We start from the raw sequence: 22,500 nt of genomic DNA, 5'->3' as shown, positions 1-22,500 counted from the left end.
GGACCTATAACGCAAGGATTTATTAATAACTCGTATGAAATACATCTCGTTTTTATCTTCAACAATTTTCTTCTTTAATTTTCTAATCTTTATTTCTTCCTTTAACTTTCCCCACCGTAGATCTGTCAATTCATTGAACTCGTTTTTCTTTTTTTATTATTCTTTTATATTTTCTTCTAATTAATTTCTCCTACTCTGCCGAAGAAAAATCTAATCGACGTGTGTCGTGTGTGCGTGTCTCGTTGATTATTGTGTTTCTATTGTTCGGAAAAGATTCGAGAGATATAATTCCATCACGTAAGAGACGTTTAAATACGGTGACGTATGTATGTACCGTTTATGATTGTGAGATTTGTTGTTAACATTTTAAAAGGACGACGAACGTGTTGATATTTGTTTTCTTTTTCTTTTTCCTGTTTTATTTTCTTCTCCTTATTTCTTCTGTGACAAATCAAGGAGAAAGGGAATGTGCTTTCATTCAAATGGCTAAGAACGAAAGGTGTTAGAAGAGTCCTTTCTTTTTTTTTTTTTTATCACTCATGTGTTTCTTGTTTTCTTCGTGGAAGATATAAGGATCGACACGATGCTCTAACGAAGATTTCTCAGGTATGGACATTTTTTTCATTCTTTCTTTTTTTCTTTAATTTCGTTTTGTTTTGTTTTGCGTTTTTGTTTTTGTTTTTGTTTGTCACTTTCTCTCTCTCTCTCTCTCTCTCTCTCTCTCTCTCTCTCTATCTCTGTCTCTGTCTCTATCTCTCTTTTTCTATTTATTTCTTATCTTTTCTAAGTGAAACGCTTTCAGGACGATTTCGGTATACCGTCGAATCGAGATGCAAGTTTCGTTACGTTAACTTTATCTTATGGGGATCGTACTTATGGGGGAAAATTTTCAATGAAGATCGTCTCATTTTTTTCTTCGTTGTAATACAAGAAGAAACGATTGATCTTCGATCAATCCAATTAGTTTCTATCTTTCCTTTATTTTCTTACTTTTCTAATCTTTTACAAGCGAGTGTTTCTATTTCTTATAGAATGAAGAATCCTTAATAATATATTGAGACGTTTAAGTCTGAACAATCACGTACTCGTTTCATCAACGAGTCATAGAAAAACAATCGTTTTATGGCTTTAATCGTTTATAGTGTTATTTAATTTGATCTAATCCTGTCAGACTATTTTAAAGACGAATAATGTTTAAATGGATTATTTTTGAAAATTTATATAGATTATGATATTTCATAATAAACGTATCGTCATATAGTAAATATTAGATATTGAAATTTTTCATTTAATTTCTCATAATTAAATAATCGTTTTAAGAATGAACGAAAGAATTTCTATTGATAATTTTTTTCTTTTTTTTTTCTTTTTTTTTTTTTTTTTTGATATAGATCCGATCCTTCTGTATAAAGATTCAAAGTGACATTGCTGACATACGATGCACTCCGATAATCATCGGTCCAGAGAGTCACTCGCTTATGTAGTATCATGGCCATGAAATTCGAATCGTTTCGTTCGACGTCAGATTAGATTACGTGCGTTCTCATCAATGTAAACGAGACGTTATCGTATATTCGATCGAATAGAAACTCGAGTTACCTTAGAACGTTCAAAAGTTTCGAACGTATCTTTCGATGACATCGGATAGTCAGATCTATCCCTGATTCTAACCTTCACTTCGAAATCTGATGATTCGAGTTTCATAGTAATTAGTACACTTGCGTTCCGTGTATAATAACTTTGTCTATGATCTTCCATTAGATTTTATCATTGAAGATTCTCGAATTTAATTTAAATTCGAGATCATCGATGATGAATGTTAGATTAAATGATAACGTTAAATTTATATTTCATTGTTTTCATAATATATATTTCTCTAATACTTTCTTTTTCTTTTTTATTTTATTTTTGGAATAAATAAATATTGCATTTGATTCTATCGATAAACTGGAATTATTCAATCAAAAAGTCTATCTTACAACAGGCAATTTATTTATCTATAAAACGAGGAAAAGAAAAGAAGAAGAAGAAGAAGAGAATGGAAATGAAAAAAAGAAAAAAGAAAAAAGAAAAAAGAGAAAAAAAAAAGAATGTTTATTTGAAAGAATGAATTCAACTTTAACTTGGATGTCTCGATTTTACTTACATTTTACAAAATACATAGAAAATACGAAAGGAAATCCTTGGTAGATCGAGGTAGACCGTTCACTCTCGATCTTTACTCGGGTAAATAAATTTAGTGGTCCCGTCGAGAACTTCCAGCTCGAAGACGAATTTCATTAGAATTCTCTCAAAGAAAGAGAAAAAGAGAGAGAGAGTGAGTGAGAGAGAGAGAGAGAAACGGAATTTTATTTCTTTGCCACTAGGTGATTCAAGAGACTGAATCATTCTCTCTTGATCGTTTAAGACTTTGCAAAACGTTTAGAAAATTTCCATTTTCCTTGTGGTATTGCTGGACGTCGAAGTGAAAGATATAAAGAATAAAAAGAAAAAAGAAAAATTGAATGAAAAAGAGAAAAAGAAAGAGAAATAAAAAAAGATATATATATATATATGTATATATATATATATATATATATATATATATATATATATATATATATATATATATATAGGAAGGTGGATTTGCCGTTTTACAGAATCGCTTTGCATTCCAATGAATATTAATCGAATGCAATTATTAAATGTAAATTCAAACTCGAACGGCCACCGTTTCGTCGTTCCTATTCTTCTCTAACCTTCTCGCTCTAACTCTCACAATCTCTGGAGTAGTCAGGTAGCCTAAACTTTCGCAAACTTTATATATAACACATCTATATATATATATACATATATATATATATATATATATATATATATATATATATATATACGCATATATATGTATATACACATACGTATATATATAAATATATATATATATATATATATATATATATATATATAAATATATATATGTATATTCGATCCATATCTACGTATAAACTGACTTGGAAACTCCTTCAAAGTGCACTTCCGAATAGAAGTACTTCGGCTGGATTCCGGTCTCGTAGGGATTTTCCAAATCGAACGTCGAACGTTGCCCAGTCTCTATTGCCCTTTTGCGTCAAAGAAGAAAACCAGGGTACTTCTCGTCGATCCAAAGTAGAAATTGTCTACTTCGTAGCCTTCTCTACGTAATCGAGTCGATAATACCTTTGGATACTCTCTCTCTATCTCTTTCTCTCTCTCTCTCTCTCTCTCTCTCTCTTTCTGTCTCTCCGTCTGTCTTTCATTATCGGTTATCTCTTTTCTCTCTCTTTTTTATTTCTCTCTTTCTTTATTTTTTTTCTTTCCTCTTTCCTCTTCCTTTCACTCAAGTACGCCCCAAAAGAAATTCTTAAAATTTCTAATACTCACTTTGTTTCCTTTTATAAATTAGAGATTGTTTCTTTAATTTAACGTTTCTTAAATTCTTAATGAAAATTGTTTGGTTATTAATTATTAATTATTACTTTTCGTATAAGATAATGATTAAAAGTTATCAAATATTTTCATACTTTATATACTTTATATATGACATTGTTAAGAACAATTTTCAAGGGGATAAGTCATGCGAAAATTTTCTCATTACGTTGTCCATTCAAACGTTTATCAAAGTAAGGAAGAAGACGTTGCAATTTCTGTTGTAATTATTATTACTAAAACATCGATATAATAATATTAATAGTTATAATTGCTATTATTATTATTATTATTATTATTATTATTATTATTATTATTATTATTATTATTATTATTATACAAATATATTGGTACATTTGAAAATTGTTTATTCAGCGTTGCCACAAATTCCCTTTGGACGAGATAAATAAATAAATAAGTAAAATTAAAAGAAAAAAGAGAAAAAGATAAAGAAAAAGATAAAAAGAAAAGAAAAAGAAAACAAAAGGAAATAGCGGACGAATCGGAACTGTTTCTTTGAGATTAATCGTTGCATTTGACAAAGCGATTTAACGAAAGGAAAATTAAGTTTAAAGAAAGTCTACGAACGCCTCCAGGCATTCCACCGTTTTCTCATTTCTCATTTCATGGCTTTTAAGAAATTAAAAGGAACAAAGAATATGTGGTAGGCGGTAGCATTAACTTTGTCGACTAGAATGAAAAGGATACACTTACAAGTTATATTGTACAAGGGACGAACACGAATTAAAAAGCTTACATTTTTGCGGCATTTAATTAATTAAACATTTCTTTCTCTAATTATTATCACGCTACTGATGAGACTAAGGAAATCGTGTGTGCTTGTATTCTTCTTTTCCTTTTGCTTTTTTCTTTTTTTCTTTTCTTTTTTGTTTATTAATCTTAATGAAATAGTTATCATATTTATTTAAAATATCATATAAATCATATTTATTTAAAATTTTCCAAGGATTAATTTATTTGTGCATATTAAATTATTATCATTATTTTTTTTCTCATCAGATGATCCACTTTTATATATATATATATATATATATATATATATATATATATATATATATATATTGTTCTACAAATCAAAATTTATTAGATAATATTATTATTATTTTAAAAGGCAATAAGTTTAATGTAATATTTAAATATACGGATGAACGAAGAAATGTTTAAGTAAACGAAGAAGACCTCCATATTCAGTTATCACATCATTGATCTAACGGACAATATATTTCTTTGGTGAACGTAAACTTGCAAGGATGCACTACTGCCGACTAGTCTGGTAGAATAACTTCGGCTAACTAACTCGATAATTCTCTACGGAAGACGATAGAACATTAAGCCGGTTTTCGCGCCTGAAGATAAGCAACAATCTACAATTATCTTAAATGTTTGATCTTAATGATCGATAAACTTATGTTCTATGTATAAAGCAAAATAATTGAATATAATCGAACTAATAATAACAATTCAATTTTCAAGTCTACGAACAATCTCGATGAATTATTTTTATAAATACATTTAAAATAAAGTCTCCTTTAACAATGGGATATATAAAATATATTCTTTTCTTTTTTTTTTTCTTTATATATATATATATATATATATATATATATATATAATATATATATAATATATATATACAAAGTGAACTAGAATGCAGTCTCTCTGTTATCGTTGAATTTCACTCTGGTACTGTGCCACGAATTTTCGACAAGAACGAGCGTAAGAGAACCATAGCATACGAGATTTGGTCGTACGAGCAACTGCGTCCGTATTGTATGGTCCATTGCAATTTGCCGAGATTGCTGTGTACGTATGTACGAGTACGTACGTACTATCGAAAATTGTTAGAGAAAAAAAGTTGGGCAGCTGAATAGATAGATAGATAGATAGATAGATAGATAGATAGATAGATAGATAGATAGATAGATAGATAGATAGATAGATAGATATGATAGTCATCGGTTAAGTGGAACTCGATCGAGAGAGAGAGATAGAGAGAAATATAGAGAGATAGAAATGAAGATGGAGATGTAGATGGAAATTTGTATAAATGACGATGATGTTGATGGTAGTTGTAATGGTAAATTGGTGAACTGGTAGGTGAGGATAGTTTAGGGGTTAGTTTGCTGTTAGACAAACTTCCCTTATCTCATGGAATATCGAATATACTGGGGATGATGCGTGCCATTGAAATTCCTGTGTCAACTCTTATAACATTTAAAAATTATTATTATTATTATCTTTACATTAATTTTATTCTTTCTAATTATTATCATATTTCGATCATTGTTTAATAATGATTAATTAATTATTTACGATTCATGTTATATTTTATGCGTTATATATTATTAACGAATCATTGATAATTCCTTTACGATAATCTCAGTTAGATATTCGATAAGAGCCGAAGATAATTCTATTTCGACGAATGACGTGTACGGATTTACGTCGTTAACGTCAAAAGGATCAAGAACGTTTTCGAAATGTACGGAAGAAGATCGAAAATTTTCAAAGATATCTTCTTTCGAAATATTTCATCTTTAACGTTATTCTTATGCTTATCAGAAATATATTTTTAACCAGGTAAACTTTATTCGAGTAAGTATAAATCGATGGAATATATTAAATTAATTAAATTCTTTATATGTATATACGCGTGTGATCGAATTTATCGATGTATCGATCAAGTTATTCCTCAATAATATTACCCTAATATTACCCTTTCGAAAATTTATAAGCTTTATAAGCAAAGGGAGGAAAAAAAAAATAAAATAAAATAACAGAATTTTCGAACGTTCCAAAAAAAAAAAAAAAAAAAAAAAAAAAAAGGAAAAGAAGGAAATAATTTCTCGCAATTGTACACAAAATTGAGGGGAACAAAGGGATCGATTCTTTCAGACCTACGTTACTGCCAAAATCATTTTACGCGTCGTTAAATATTTTTTTCCTCGGTGAAGGGACAACGAGCATAAAGAAACACAAAAAAAAAGAATATTAAAGAAAAAAAAAGAAAAATAATTAAATAAAAAAAAGAAAAACCCTAAAAATGAGAAAGGCGTCCTTTCGAAAAGATCAGAAGTAACCTTTTTCCTTTTTCTTTTTATCGTGTGCGTACACGCGTCGCGTAATAGCCGACCTTCCTCTCGTTTCTTTCTTTTCTATCTCACTCTCTCTCTCTCTCTCTCTCTCGATCTTTCTCTCTTCCTCTCCATCTCTCTCTCTCTCTCCCCTCTTTTTTTCCCTGTGCTTTAGCCATTTCTATATTCCCAACACCTCCTCGTTTACCTCCCTCTGTCTCGTACCCGCCAAAAGAGCTTAATTGAATTTTTCTTAATTAACTACCGTCGTGGCGCTACGATAATTGCCATGCACGAACTCACCCATTATCGTAATTGTGGGTCTAATTAATGTTGCTTGGATGTTATTCGTGCGTACGACCAGACTTCGTAGGAGATTAAATTCTTTTTATATTTTAGTTCCTTTTCTTCTTTTTTTTTTTTTTTTTCCTAATTCTTCGATCCTTCGCTCGTATCAATTTTCTGATTAATTTGCGAGACTTCTTCTATGGGTGGAAAACAAAAAAAAAAAAAGAAAAAAAAAAAGAAAAAAAGAAAAAAAAAAGAAAAACAAATAAATAAATAAATAAAAAAAAAAAGAAAATAGAGAGGAAAAGGAAAAAAGAAAAAAAAAAAAAAGAAACGAAAATACGATAAATAAAGTTGGTATAATTAGCGAATAATAATTCTTCCTGATTAAAATGATCTCGATCTAAGTAAAGTATAGATATAGTAACAAACGATGACATGATCATTTGAATTATTCTAATTAAAAACTATATTTTCATCGATATAAAATTAAAATTTTATTTATTAAACGAAATATCGGATTATTCGAAACTATCCCATTTATAATACATCGTTTTAATACGTAAAATTCAACAAAATTATATATCTCAATCTTGTCGAGAATTTATCGGAAATAAACATTATGTTACCTTGTTAAAATAATTCCATAAAGTTCGAGATAAGTTCTATATATATATATATATATATACACATACAATATTTTCATTAAAAATGCCATTGAACATTCCGTAAAAACCAATAAAAAAAATACGATCAGATAAGATACTCGTGATTTTAAATATATATATATATATATATATATATAGATAAAAAAAAGTAACCATAGGAACGTTTCTTTATATATCGTTTGACTTTAGTGGCCGATAAAGTAAAAGAAAAGAGAAAGAGAGAGCAAGAAAGAAGGAAAATAAAAAAAAAAAAGAAAGAACACAAAAGAACAAAAAGGAAACAGAAAAAAAGAGAAAGAGAAAAGAAAGGAGAGAAGGAAGAGAAAAAAAATAAGGAGAGAAGGAGATAGCTTAGAATGTTACTTAAGTGTTCGAAAAGTTACACATATATACGTACATACATGCATATATACATGCACCCATGCATATACATATATACATATATATATAGAAACGAGTTCGATACACCTTTATGGATAGAACAAATAGTGGAAAAGACGAGGTTCGACGAGGTTCGACGAGTGGCTAGAGCGTAATGGACGATTACAAGAAAAAGAAAGAAAGAGAAAGAGAAAGAGAGAGCGAGAGAAAGAGAAAGAGAAAGAGTGCCATGAGGGGTATGAGGAGAAGAGAATAGTGCAGAAGGGAAGGAGGTGCAGTTGAGAGAGCTACACTGAGAACGAGGAAGAGGGAAGAGATTTATGAGACCGCAGGAATTGTGCAGCACGTAACTGGAACGAAAAAAGGACTCGAAACTATTCTCGCTACGTCGTGGTTCGCCCGTTTGCAGAAACATCGATTATATACGACGAGGGTGAGGTATAGAGGGTACGGGAAGAGAGAGAGAGAGAGAGAGAGAGAGAGAGAGAGAGAGATGGAGGGAGGGAGAGAGAGGAAGAGTGAAAGAGGCAACACGATGTGGGAGATTCGATGAAACCTATGGTTGCGGAATCCGGTTGACCGAGTTAAATTTTGCAATGAAATTTTCCGAATTTCTCGTCCGTACGTAGAACAATAACTAAAAATCACGACGGTCTGTCATATTATTTAAGAATTTTTTGTTTTTGTTTTTGTTTTTGTTTTCTTTTTCCCCTCTTCGTTTCCTGTCGTTTTGATTTAATTTTATTTATTTATTTGTTTGTTTGTTTTATTTTTTTTTTCTTTCCTTTTTTTTGTTTTTTTTTTTTTTTTTTTTTTTTTTTTTCCTTTCAAACTCACGAAGACTCGCGTCGATCACGAGAGATTCATGGTCTTCGTCAGAGAATCGATAATCGTTCGTATCCTCTTTTTTTCTTTTTCTGTCCCCCCCCCCCCTCCTTTCAATTCGAAAATCATCGAATTGTCAAAAGGAGAATGAAATGGGAATGTAGGTACGATGATGAATTATGCGATTTAATTTCTCACGATTCGACGGAATAATCGAATGAAGATTCATCGAGATAATAGAATTGATGCAAATATTTGGACGACGATTTAAGAGAGTATCCGATTCTCTCGGTGAATAATGTTTTTCTACTTTTTCTTTCTCTTTCTCTCTTCTTTTTTTTCTTATTTCTTTCTTTTCTTCCTTTTCTCTCTTTTTTGTTTTTTTTTTGTTTTTTTTTTTCTTTCCTTTAACTCGACAAATGGATCTCTCCATTTTGTCTATGCAATTACCGTCGATCATATACCATTGATCCTTGAAATAATTGAGAAAGATAATTAATAAATAATATTACGATAGAGATCGTTTGAAATCCAATGAATTTTCTTTTCTTCCCTTTTATTTTGTTCTTTTGTTTCTTTTTTTTTTTTTTTATTTCTTTTGGAGGGAAGGGGGGAGAGATAACGAATCCGAACGGACAATTGCACTTTTTACATCTTGATTTTTCTCCTTTGACATATGTATTGTTTCTTTAAAAAAAAAAAAAAAAAAAAAAAAAAAAAAAAAAATAAGATTCCTGTTCAACACCTTGAGAAGTATAAGAATAAAAAACAAAAGAAAAAAAAAACAAAAAAGAAAAACAGAAACAAAAAAAAAAAGAAAAACAGAAACAAAAAAAAAAGAACAAGAAAATCACGCTGATCCGATACATCATTTTTTTTTTTTTTTTTTTTTTTAATATTTATTTAAATCAATCAAGGAAGAATTGATTTAATAAAAAATTTTTATCCATATTACATTGACATTGAATTAATTGTGAAAAGTTTTTTTTTTTTACAATGCAATTCTTTACAATGGAAATTTTTTACAATGGAATATTTTACAAATGAAAAATTTTTACAATGAATTGCAAACGAACTTGCAATTCTTACTAAGACAAATAGATTCGATTGGATCTTATATGTCTTCATTTTTTTTTTTTTTTTTATATGAAATTTTACCGATGATAACTTTTAAGAGCTAAAGAGAGAGAGAAAGAGGAAGGAAGAGATAGATAGATAGAGAGAGAGAGAGAGAGAGAGAGAGAGAGAGAGAGAGAAAGACAACTTGTTAAACGAATAATAATTGCTGTCGACGATGAATCGAGATTTCACGATATATTTTAAGAATCTCAATAACATCGTCATCGGTTCGAGCTCTTTAATCAATACCATTCGATAATCTCCTCGTGCTTGACCGATAGGTACCACGAGTAAAGTTGATTGATTTTTAATCACCAAATCCTCTCAGTGTCTCTCTTTCTCTCTCTCTCTCTCTCTCTTATTTTTTTTTTATTTTGTTTTTTGTACATGGTAATCTCACTGATTTTTGATCTCGAGCTCGTCCTAACACAAGTTAATTATTATCGAATTTCATATGCAAGCTCGAGTATTTCGTTAAATAGAAATCATCGTTGAAACATCACCCTAATTAATTTTCAATAGAATTGAGAACGGCGATTTGAGGATATTCAAGGCATACGAAATTAGTTTGCAATAAGGAGATGATAAATTAAACGTTCGAATTCGCATTCGAATGTAAATTATTATTAATAATGTAATTAATATGATTTCTCGTTGATTTTTTTATATTATAAATATTACGTTTCATTGTTCAATATAAACACGACAGGTAGATAGTCCATATAATAAATATGCCCGAATGGAAAATCAATCGGACTTTATAAGATTACTGTCATTGGATCGATATATTAGATATCTGTCGAGATATTTCAAAACGAATGAATACCATAAACTCTTCTGATATATTTTTATCTCGTTTTTGCATTTATGTATATATTTGTGTGTGTATATGTGTCTGTATGTGTGCTCGAGTACGTATGCGAATACGGTACTTGTGAGATTCGACGTAGGAAAAGGAAAACGAAATATCGTGCGCGAAACGACTAAAAAGTTAATCCGATCGGGCGACGTATAATAAAAAGATTGACATAGTTACGGGCCTGTTCGCATTTTAATTCGAAAGTTACACAGCTGATTTAACGTTTTAGTTATGGCTCGTTTTAAAGATTAAAATATAGATAGGTGGACGCAAACAAATATATAACTCTATAGAACATTTAGATATATATATATATATATATATATATATATATATATATCTATATATGAGATATAATAAAAACTGGAGGTAGGGAGAGGGGAGGGTAGAGCGTAGGGTGAAAATTTTAAACGTATTTATTCAACGTAGATAAAATATTGACGTAGATAAAATTTAACAGGCGATTGCCATTTTTCCAACTCGATCGTTTAAATATGTAAATTATTGACAAGCTATAATTTCGTCAGTAGCTCGCATCACGAAGTATCGATTGAATTAGAAATTATGAAGAACGTGTCGAAGGTTCTCGAAAAGACCTTGATCGATCTTCAACATTGAGCAATGCTTTCAAAGTATAGAGGAGAAGAAAGAAAAAAAGAAAGAGGAAAAAATAAAAGAAGAGAGAGAGAGAGAGAGAGAGAGAGAGAGAAAGAGTTAAAGCTATAAATTCTAATTGAAATTCCATTTGGAATTCTTTGAATAAAAAAAAAAAAAAAAAGAAAAAACAAGAGAGAGAAAAGAAGAAAATAGAGCGATGATGAGGAAAGAAGAGAGGAAGTGAAGAAAGAAGAAGAAGAAGAAAAAAAAGAAACGACTAGACAGAAACAGAAGACGAGAAGAAATAGAAGAAGAAGAAGAAGAAAAAGAAGATGATGAAAAAGAAGAAGATGAATAAGGAAGGAGAATATACATGAGTTATCTAGAAACGTGACTTGTGGATGTAATGAAATATTCTATAAAAGTGTCCCCGGTAGTAGAGTAGTTTCTGGATTAATTAGAAAAACGTTTTGCGTGCAAAATGTAGCGAGAAGTAGTCTGTCAGGTTACGTTGATTCATGATAAGAGGTAACACGATGAAACCGTCAGTATCAGTAGCAGTGATATTACTACTTATTAGGAGAGTGACACTGTCAGTACCAGTAGGAATAATCGTGTAATAACAGCGGATAAACTACTAGCAACCAATTTCAACTTCGTTCAGAGTCAGTCACGAGTTGAGTTGCTGTTTCTTTTTTTCTTTTTTTTTATTTTTTTTTTTTTTTTTTTTTTTTACAGAAGATCATCGTCAAAGAGAAGAGAAAATTCTTTCGCTTTCATACCGGTCGTCATACACCGGGGTTTTTTATATTTCAAATTTTTCCATATTTTACTCTTCGTTAAGAACATGCGTGGAAACTATTTCCTTTTTTCTCTCTCTCTCTCTCTCTCTCTCTCTCTCTCTCTCTCTCTCTCTGTTGCTAGAATTTTCCCAGTAGTTTCTAGTGAGACTTCTTTTATCTTTCTTGAATTTTATTCTCTCTCTCTCTCTCTCTCTTTTTTTCTCATTAAATCGCTCTTTTCATTCCAGTCTTTTCGTGTTTCTTCATATTTTTCGTCAGATTATACTTCTCTCTTTCTCTCTCTCTCTTTCTCTCTCTCTCTTTCTCTCTCTCTCTTTCTCTCTCTCTCTCTCACTTCAGTTATCGGACCTTCGAAGCGTAGTAGCAGGTCGTCAAAAATTTACTTGCAATTTCCTGGTGGCTCGAGAGAGCCAGTTTCCGACTTTTCGATAAAATGAGACCGGCTCAGTTGCCTTTCATGTATAAGTATAAAGTAGATATTGTACTTATTTATGTTTGTATGTGAAATTTTCTGTATACGTGTATGTATGTATGTATGTATGTATGTATGTATGTATGTATGTATGTATGTATGTATGTATGTATGTATGTATGTATGTATGTATGTATGTATGTATGTATGTCTGTGTGTATGTATGTATGGCTGTGTGTGTGTGTGTGTGTGTGTGTGTGTGTGCATATATATGTGATCTATTATAAAAGAAGAAAAATAGAAGAAGTCGTAAGAAAGTAATTTCGATTTATCAAAATTTCAACTTTGTATCATTCAAGCATTGAACATTTTCAATGATCGAACGACTAGCAAAGCTTATTTCTTTAGAAGATCTATGATTAAAGAGAACGATCGCATTGATGACGTCAAATAATATGAAAGTAACGATATACGTTTATTGTCATTAATCATTTCAACGGCTGACGAGAATCATAGATCAATCTTTCTACGAAACAAAACATCCTATTTTCTTTTCAATTTTTCTTTTTTTTCCTTCATTCTTTCTTCGTCGTTAAAAAACGAAGAGAGAAAGGGAGAGAGAGGAAGAGAAAGAGAGAGAGGAACAGAAAGAGAGAGAGAGAGAGAGAGAGAGAGAGAGAGAAATAAATAGGAGTATATTTTCATTGAAACAGAATCTACTATCTTTTTTCTTTCTTATCTAACTTTCCTTTCTTTTACTTAACACGGGCGAAGAAAACGATCGAGTTGTTCGGAAGGTCGATACGAGGAGGATCTGGGTAGAAGAACAAAAAAAAAAAAAAAAGAAAAAAGAAAAAAAAGAAGAAAAAAGGAAACAAAGAAAAGAAAAAAATTAGGTAAAAAGAAGAGGGTGAGAAAGAAATTAAAGAGAGAAAACGCTTCGGAACGTCTATTAATGTAGTCCATCGACGTCGAAAACTTTTCTTCCAAGCGACCTTTAAAAACTATGAAGCGAGAGAGAGAGAGAGAGAGAGAGAGAGATAGAATGACAGATAGAGAGGAAGAAAGAAAGAAAGAAAGAAAAAACAAAACAAAACAAAAAAAAAAAAAAGGAAAAAGAAGAAGAAGAAGAAAGAAAAGAAGAATGGGAGAAAGAAAAGGATGGACGTCGCCGGTTCACAATGCGACGTCAAATATTCGCGTAAAATAGCAACAATAAGTCGACGTCGGGCCATCTGGGTCGGCTGTAAAATAATACATCTCGGGGCACGCAGGTTGGCCGTGGAAGCCAACGCGGAACCAACGCGCGGTCTCGCGTTGAGAATTGCATTATATTCTCTGGGTAAAGAGTCTTTTTCATTTTTTCCCTTCTCATTATTTTATTTCAGGTGACTGCACGCAGTAAAAAGTCTCATGTCTCATCGTTCCCTCGTTCCTTTTTGCAATTCTACCTTTTCTACTCTTCTATATCCTGCTTCTGTACATCTCTCTCTCTCTCTCTCTCTCTCTCTCTCTCTCTCTTTCTCATCCTTTTCAACCCTTCACTAAGCTCGACTTTCACCAACAACTAAGTTTCAACCCTTCAAGTTTCCCCCAACCCTTCCCAGCTTGTTCACTGAATTGTGGTTCCTAAACGTTGAACACTAAAAATCTACAGGATTTCTCTATTCTTTTTCCTTTTTCTTTTCTTTTTTTTTTTTTTTATCTCTATCTCTATCTATCTCTCTCTCTCTCTCTCTCTCTTTCTTTCTTTTTTTTCTTTCTTTCCTCTTCTTTCTTTCTAGTTCAAAGAATTCATCTCGCCTTTGTCAAATAAACTTCAAGGGATCATACTTTTAAATCACTTTTCATATATACTCCTACGAGAGAACTGACAGGTTAGTTCTTATTTAATTTTTTTATGCGAGTTGGTTGGTTAATTTCTTAAAATAATGATAAAAGAAAGTTTTATATATTGCTTGATGGACTAATGAGAAATTTAAGATTTATCATAAGTTTTTATTTTGATTTAAAGCATTTATCAAATTCTCCCTCCCTCTCTTTCTCTCTCTCTCTCTTTCTCTCTCTCTATTTATTTTCTTTTTTTCTCAGCTCCAGGCACCTTAATTTTTTTATATTTAATTGTACCTGTGATTTTTAATATTATTCAATGTTAACCTTGCAAATTAAAATGCAGGGTGAATATTCGTATATTCTCGAAATTATGTGGTTTTCCTTTTTTTTTTTTTTTTTGTTTTTATTTCCTTTTTAATTTTCTCAATGTCGTTAATTTAGATACACGTTATTGCAATCTTTATTTCTTTTAATAAATTCTAAAATATATGTTATATGATTATTATGCTTTATTATTATTATTATTACTTTTTTTTTTTTTTCTTTTTTTTTTTTTTTTTTTTATTACCAGTAAAACGTTATAAAACAATTAATTGTATAAAACGGTTTTATACGGGTAAATTTTTCTTTCGAACATATCTTCATCAAAAAAAAAAAAAAAAATAAATAAATAAAAAATAAAAAAAAAAAACACGTTTCTCACGGTGAAAGAGAGAAAAAATTTCGCACGTATGGTGTAAATAGAATTTTGAGATAAAACAAGGGTTAAACTTTATCGTCGAAGTTCAACAATTAACAGTTTGTTCGTTCAATTAACGAAAGAGAATCCCTTTTCTCCGATTTATAATTATTTTTTTTTTACTTTATAAAAATACTAATAATATAAATAATGTTTTCTTTTTCTTTCTTTCTTTCTTTCTTTCTTTCTTTTTTTTTAAATCGTTCTTCGTTTGGTATAATACAAATTTTCTTATCTTGTATTCGTAAGTAAACGATTGTTCGAAAAGTATTTAAAAAAGAATATTTTCTTCTTCTTATGAAAGATTAAACACGTCATATTCGATGTTTGAATAGAAAAATAATATATAAAAAATCGGCTTGAAATTAGACAATTTTCTAACGATCATTATATTCTCATAAAATTTGCAATGGACTTTTAACGTTCCTTTAAATTCTTTTATTTATATGTATATATATACGTAATATAAGAAGTCGTAAGAAGTAATTACGGTCGTGGCTCGACTTCATCTTTTCATATTTTCTCTTTTGCATTCTGCACTTGAGACGAGAAGGGTAGGCTAACTCCTTCTTTATTTAAGGATACTTTTATCGAGCATTACCATACGAGACAGCCCTCCTTCTATCTTTCTCTTTTTTCTTTCTTTTTTTTTTTTTTTATGAAACTCTTCAAGTTTGGTTATCTTGCAATTAGTACCAAGTAGTACTTATTTTCACGAATCGCTTTCTTTCATTATTTTTCAACGATGAATAAACGGTCAGTACAGGTCAAAAGAAAAAAATAAAAAAAAAAAAAGAAAAAAAAGAAAAGAAGAGAGGGAGAAAGAAAAGAAAAATAAAAGAAAAAAAAGAAACAGAAAAGAAAAGAAAAAAAAAAAAGAAAGAAATCATTAATTACAGCGATAACAAAGATAACAACGTTCCACTAGAGATATTTGTTATTATCTAATAGCATCATTTTAATATCCGTCTAATTATACGATTATTTAATAAAATTAAAAGAATTTTTGAAGATTTAAAAAAGATCATCGTATGCATTCGACTCAAACAAATGATCTTTAGATCTCGATGATTCAATCAATTGACCTATCGTCGAGTCAATTAGACGATTAATAGTTTTGAGTTAACGGAGATATTATGGTAGAAGGATCGATAATTATGAACTATCTTCTACTTGTTATATGTAGGTCTGTATTTCTCACCGTTTGTATGTATTAGTATCCATCGAAAGTGAAGAGAAATGTACTCACGACAAGCAACTACGAAGTACGTACTCGAAGTTACAAACCTTCCTAACCCCGGTCGTCTCTCCTAACTTACCACGTTCCTTTCACAGTCTTACGAGTGCCTTGGGTAAACCCTTTACCCTTTGCTCTTTGCCCTTTAGAATTCGTGTCTCTATTTGCGTCGAGACTATGACGAGCGTAGGTGGTTCTTCTTTTTATTGTCACAAACTTTTCTTTACTATATTCTTTTATCCTCTCTCTCTCTCTCTCTCTCTCTCTCTCTCTCTCTCTCTTTCTCTTTCTCTCTCTTTTTTTTATCCTTTTTAAATTTCAAAGAACATCGAAGAGAATTTTTACATCGTATTTACTTTTAAAATTACAACTACAAATATTCTAATTAATAGAAATCGTTCATACGAATTGTAATCATAGTGTATCGGTACAAAAAGATTTTTAAATGATTTGAAATCATGATTACATTTTATTTTCTCCTTTTTAATCGATATTTTTCAAATTTGCAATTAAACGTACAGTTTTATAAGCTAATCTTTGATGTATACCGATACGAGGAAGAAAATATGATTGAAAAATCTCGAAAAGGGGTAATTGATTTTTAAAAGAATTTATTATAAGCCGATATCGATAAGATCATATTTGTATAGAACACTCTCTCTCTCTCTCTCTCTCTTGCTTTTCTGAAAAAGAGACTAATCGTAATTTAACGTAATCCAAAGGCAAAAGTTAAGCTTTTAGAAGAAAAGAAAGACAATTTCGAAGCTCGTGTGATAGAATGACCGAGATAGCATTAAGTCAACTGTTCGATTAATGGAATCAAAGTATGGAATTGAAACGAAAAAAGAAAAAAAAAAAAAAGAAAAAGAGAAAGAAACAAATAAAAAAAAAAAAAAAAAAAAAAAAAAACATTTTCTCGTCTTGTTGACCGGAAAAGGTAAGCTTATTCTCGAAAATCGTCCATTACGTTTTAACCCTCAATAATGTTACTTATCCTCTTCGTTAATTCATCCGATGATACACGCATGAGCTATTTTAACGAGCAATAGCACTCTCTTTAGAATCGACGATTAAACTAATTCCAAACGTCATCAATCTATACGAGTACGTTTATCAATCTGTACGTGATAACGTTCAATAGTGTACGCGATATTTTGACTCTGGTTTTTCTTCCTTTTTTTTTTTTTCTTTTGTTTTATTTATATATTATATATATATATATATTTTTTTTTTCTTTTTAATATTTTTTTTAGCGTCGAATTTCCGAGAGAACGTTGACCATGCTCTGTGGTAAATCGAAATTTTTGGGACGTGGAATATCATGAAAAGTGTGTTAAAACAAAATGACAAAAAAGGAAAAGGAGGGGATAAAAAAAAAAACAGGAAAAAGAAAAAAGATAAAACACGGTAACACAAAATAATAATGCGAACGAGCGAGACACCGGACACATTGCAAAGAATAGCATTGCCAGTTTAGCTACTATTCGAGGACCAACGAGACGTGCTCGAAATGGAAATTTTTCTAATTACTTTCTAACCGGCCTGTTTACCATCCTGAATTTGAATTTTTTTCTTCCTTTTTTTTTTCTTCTCTTCTCTTTTTTTTTTCTTTTTTTTCTTTGCTTTTTTTTTAACCTAAGACACGACTTTTACCTTTTTCGTCCGATTTTATTCCACCGAGAGAGAGAGAGAGAGAAAGAGAGAGAGAGAACGTTTTACTGCATTCTCTGCATTTTTTACTTTTTTTTTTCTTAAACATAAACGAAAGAAATATTACTGTTATTATTATTATTATTATTATCATTATTATTATTATTATGTCGCTTCGTTAGAAATCATTTGTATTTATAAATAATACAAAAATCGTTTTTAATCGAAATAATCCCTGAAAATCTTTGTAAATATCATATACATTTTTAAACAATACATAACGATATTAAATGTTCGATATAAATCTATATAGTATTTGTCGAAACATTATTGCTCGTTCCAATTTTTATTATTATTGAAGGTTTACAAAATTTTACGATTACGTATTGTTTTGGTGTGATATTTTTTTTTTTTTTTTTTTTTTTTCTTTTATAGAGAAAAAAAGAGAAAAAAAAAGATAGAATAAAATCATGTATTTTATAGAAAAAAAAAGGAAAAATAGAGAGCGACGTTACGTTTGTTAGCGAAGCTTGCTAACATTAACATTAAACACGGAAGCTGTATTTCTCTCTCTCTCTCTTTTTTTTTTTTTTGTTTAAATTTAATGCATTCAACTCGTTTCTTTTTATTTATTTATTTATTTATTTATTTTTTCTTTTGTTGTTGTTGTTACAAACGAACACGTACTAACATTTGTTCGTGTCGCAAGGACCGTTAACGATTCCAGGATTCGTGAGAGTTTCATTCGATTTCGGTAGTGGATACTAGTAGTTCTTCCTCGGTAACACTCTCCATACCCTCAACCCCTCATTCCTCCACACCTCCCCTTTACCACCCTTTCGTGCAAGACTTGCATAATTTACGAAGCGACTCGCGCGCGTGACGAATAATAGGAACAACGAGGAGAAATACGATCGCTACGTTCGATCGCTTCAATGCGTTTTCGTTTGTCGATCGAAGAGGGATTGGTCAAAGGATGTCATCTGAATCGATTATGAACACTCGTGCGAAATTCTACGTGTCCTTGGAGAATCGACAATTCGTTAAAATAAGAATGCTACGATAAAAGATATTCTATTCGAATTTTTACTATTTAGAAAGAAATTTCAAGTGATATTAAATGAAAGAAATCGTAGACGATCGATATAACAAATATTTCTAATGTATAGTGTGTGTGTGTATGTGTGTATGTGTCTGGTTGTTTTTTATTATTTTTTTTTTTTTTTTCTTATTTTTATTATACCTCTATTAAGCTTTAATCGATTTCTAAAGTATTCATTTATGATTAACGCGCGTAAAGCGCATTAAATGAAACATTCAAAATGAATTCAAAGTAAATTAAAAAAGTTAGATCGTTTCACTTGACATTATTTTTATATACTACTGTAATATATTCCTTAAGAATTTACAAATTAATATATCAAATATATTTCGGTGTCCAATCGATGTTTAAGAAAAGAATGAATTAAACGATATAAGAAATGAAAATATCATCGATCAAGAAAACAACGACGTCTATATTCTGTACGACATAATTTCAATCCTTATTACTATCATATTATTACTATCAATATGTAAATTAAAAAAAAAAAAAAAAGAAGAAAAAGATTTGATCGATTAAGAAAGTAATATACATTTTAATATTGTCGCTGTACTTCTTTTATTTTTTTTTTTGTTTTGTTTTATTTTGCTTTGTTTTCATATTATTTTGACAAATTATTCTTACAAAATATTGATCGAGGAATTAAAGGAATTACGAAAAGAAAAAAAACAAAGGAAAATGGGAGATATGATTTTCTTTGAACGCGTATGACCATATACAAGTTTGTACTACTGCCATTCTCACGTCGTACTATTTTCCAAGGATATAAAAGACGAAATGGCGGCTATCGGCAACGATACGTTCTACTCTGATGTGTCCTTATAGTTCGACATATCCGTCGAACTGAAACGAGGTCGAGAAACTAGACGCCAGAACATCGTCTCGAGTGAAGTTACGAAAATCCGACAGAGATATTCTCTTCCTCTTTCCTAACGGTGAAAAAGGGGGAGGAGGGTGTGTAACGGAGAAATGGAGATAAGATGGGTGTTTGGAACGAAGGGGAATATAGATCGATAATTTCAATTCGATCGAAAATGTCGATTACGTTCTTTTCGTTCACGAAATTTCCCAGACTATATAAAAAAAGGAAAAAAAAATGAAGAAAAAGCAAACGAAACAAAAGTAAAGAAAAAAAAGAAAAAAGAAAAGCTAAAGACAAATGAAACGAATCAATGATCAATGTATGATCAAAAAAAAAAAGGAATATATATATATATATATAAAACGTTTAATCTCTCTGAAGTATTTCAAAGATTAGTTTAGTAATAGAGGATAGTTAAAGCTCCTTTATGATCATAATACAGTCGTTTGAGAGCTACCCTTGGTTGCTTGAATACGCTTATGGATGGCTTAAATGGGATTACGTACCTATCGTGGCCCGTGTGGTGAGGTGTTTCACAATCTGAGGTCGGAGAGGAGGAAGAGTGAGAGGGAAGGAAGGAAGGAAGGAAGGAAGGAAGGAAGGAAGGAAGGAAGGAAGGAAGGAAGGAAGATGATGCGTTGCTGAGCGTTGATAGACATTGCTATGAGGTTGGTCAAGAAGAGAGACGAGGAAGAGAAGCTAGAGAAAGAGGGTGTGAGAGAAGGAGAGGAAGGGGCTCAGGGAGAGTGAGGAAAAGCCAAAACGGAACTGGCGAACTACTGAAGGAGGGTTACCAGGTCAGGAAGTAGCGTGATTACGTATTGAATTGGGTAATTATTCAACGGATTGCCATGCTTCATGGTATATGTATTGTATATAGACGAATGTTTAGTCGTCGTCGTTGTCGTCATCGCCTCTCTCTCTCTCTCTCTCTCTCTCGCTCTTTCACACATACACATTTCATGGAACTCCTCCTACGAGCTTCGTCCCCTATCGTAGGCCTCCATGGCCGTTTAAGTGTCCCCAACGGGCTTTGATTCATGACCAACGTTGCCATGAAATTGGCCTGCCACCATGTCAGAAGCTGATCACATACATATATACATATACACATATATACATATATATATACACACACATATATATATATATATATATATATATATATATACGCTCATGTACATAGGACAAGGGAGAGTGTATCGCACGGTCGTTTGAGCAATTCGACGGAAATGTGGCACCCTTCCTGCTACTATTCGCTCGTTTAGGTGTCTACTAGCATTATGCGTTCGTACCTTCGACTATCTCCTTTGTCTCTCTTACTCTCTCTCTCTCTCTCTCTCTCTCTCTCTCTCTCTCTCTCTGTTTCACTTTAGAGGATCATTCAATGGAATCCCTTTAACGCGGCACACGAATTAGAACTCAGAGTAGTTTGGTAACTTAGTAGCCATGAGCTTCTAACTTTGACAACGTTTGACGCTGGCCAATGATATTAACCTGTTCGGAAATTGTCACTGGTATAGGGTACAATCTTTGCCATCATTATTTACTACGTATATATATATATATATATATATATATATATATATATATATATATATATATATATGTGCGTATATGTATTATTGCATATATATACTCATATGTATATATTGTGATCTACGCAAATGTATGAGGATGCTCTCTCTGGTCCACTCGACGCTCATTTTATCTCTTCCTCGTATACGACCGAACGATTTCACCGACTATAATTCACGTTACTCTACATCAATGATCGTGCATAATTCAAATGGAGACAAACCTCGCTTGGTTTCATCGCTCGTGTAAAATGTCAGAAAAAGAGAGTGAGAGAGAGAGAGAGAGAGAGAAAGAGAGAGAGGGAGGGAGGGAGGGAGAGAGAGTTAGGTCACACTGAATTACATATATTTCTATATATCAATGATAGTGCATTATCGTAAAATTTTCATGGTAATCATGTTTGTGAAAATGAATTCTTTCTTTTTTTTTTTTTTTTTTTTTTTTTTTTAATATACGCAAAATAAAATTTAATTAATAATCTTTCACAATTTCACAATCATCTAATTTTTCTTCGATATAAACAAACGAATCGACTGAGCTTGTATGTATGTATTTATGTATATATATATATATATATTTTTTTTTTTTTTTGTAAGCCTATAATTATTTTCAACTCTCGAAAGAACTTGGATATTTTTTTTCTCTTTAAGAAAATCAATGTCGTAACGAATGCAAATCGAAAGAAAATGTTTTTTCAAATCGTTGAAAAAATCGACTCTATTCTAATCTCTCTCGTTTCTTCTCCATTCAATTCCTAACGTTCTTCTTTTTTTTTTTTTTTCTTTCGTTCGAATATTCGACCTTTAATGGAAGGTAATAAAAAGGGGCAAGAACAGGGAACTGTTTCGAATTCGTCTACCGATCGCTTTAAGGAAAGAGGTCGTCGAGGACTTTGGATTTACGCTGGCAAATAATTTATTCAAATCCTACCTCGATTTAACGGGACCACCTTATACCAAGAGAAAGGAAGGGGAGAGAGAGAAAGAGATAAAGGGTGCGAGAGACAGA

At 31.0% G+C, this 22,500-nt stretch overlaps 1 protein-coding gene across 13 annotated transcripts in view; it reads left to right on the top strand.

Moving 5' to 3' along the window:
* The window catches only part of LOC124430808 (glutamate receptor ionotropic, kainate 2), a 252,763-nt gene that overhangs the window by 37,523 nt on the left and 192,740 nt on the right, over positions 1-22,500 (top strand). For 6 of the 13 annotated variants that reach the window (XR_006943847.1, XM_046977884.1, XM_046977883.1 and 3 more), the window contains exon 1: positions 1-606. This exon is cut by the window's left edge. The gene's annotated coding sequence lies outside the window, so the exon portion shown is untranslated. The remainder of the gene's footprint in view (positions 607-22,500) is intronic. The other 7 variants (XM_046977881.1, XM_046977882.1, XM_046977878.1 and 4 more) reach the window with 7 other exon arrangements.

This window comes from Vespa crabro, chromosome 19 (assembly GCF_910589235.1).
Source record: "Vespa crabro chromosome 19, iyVesCrab1.2, whole genome shotgun sequence".
Classification (NCBI taxonomy): Eukaryota; Metazoa; Arthropoda; class Insecta; order Hymenoptera; family Vespidae; genus Vespa; species Vespa crabro.
The sequence above is the reverse complement of the archived record's forward strand: the minus strand, read 5'-3'. Positions and strand labels throughout refer to the sequence as shown.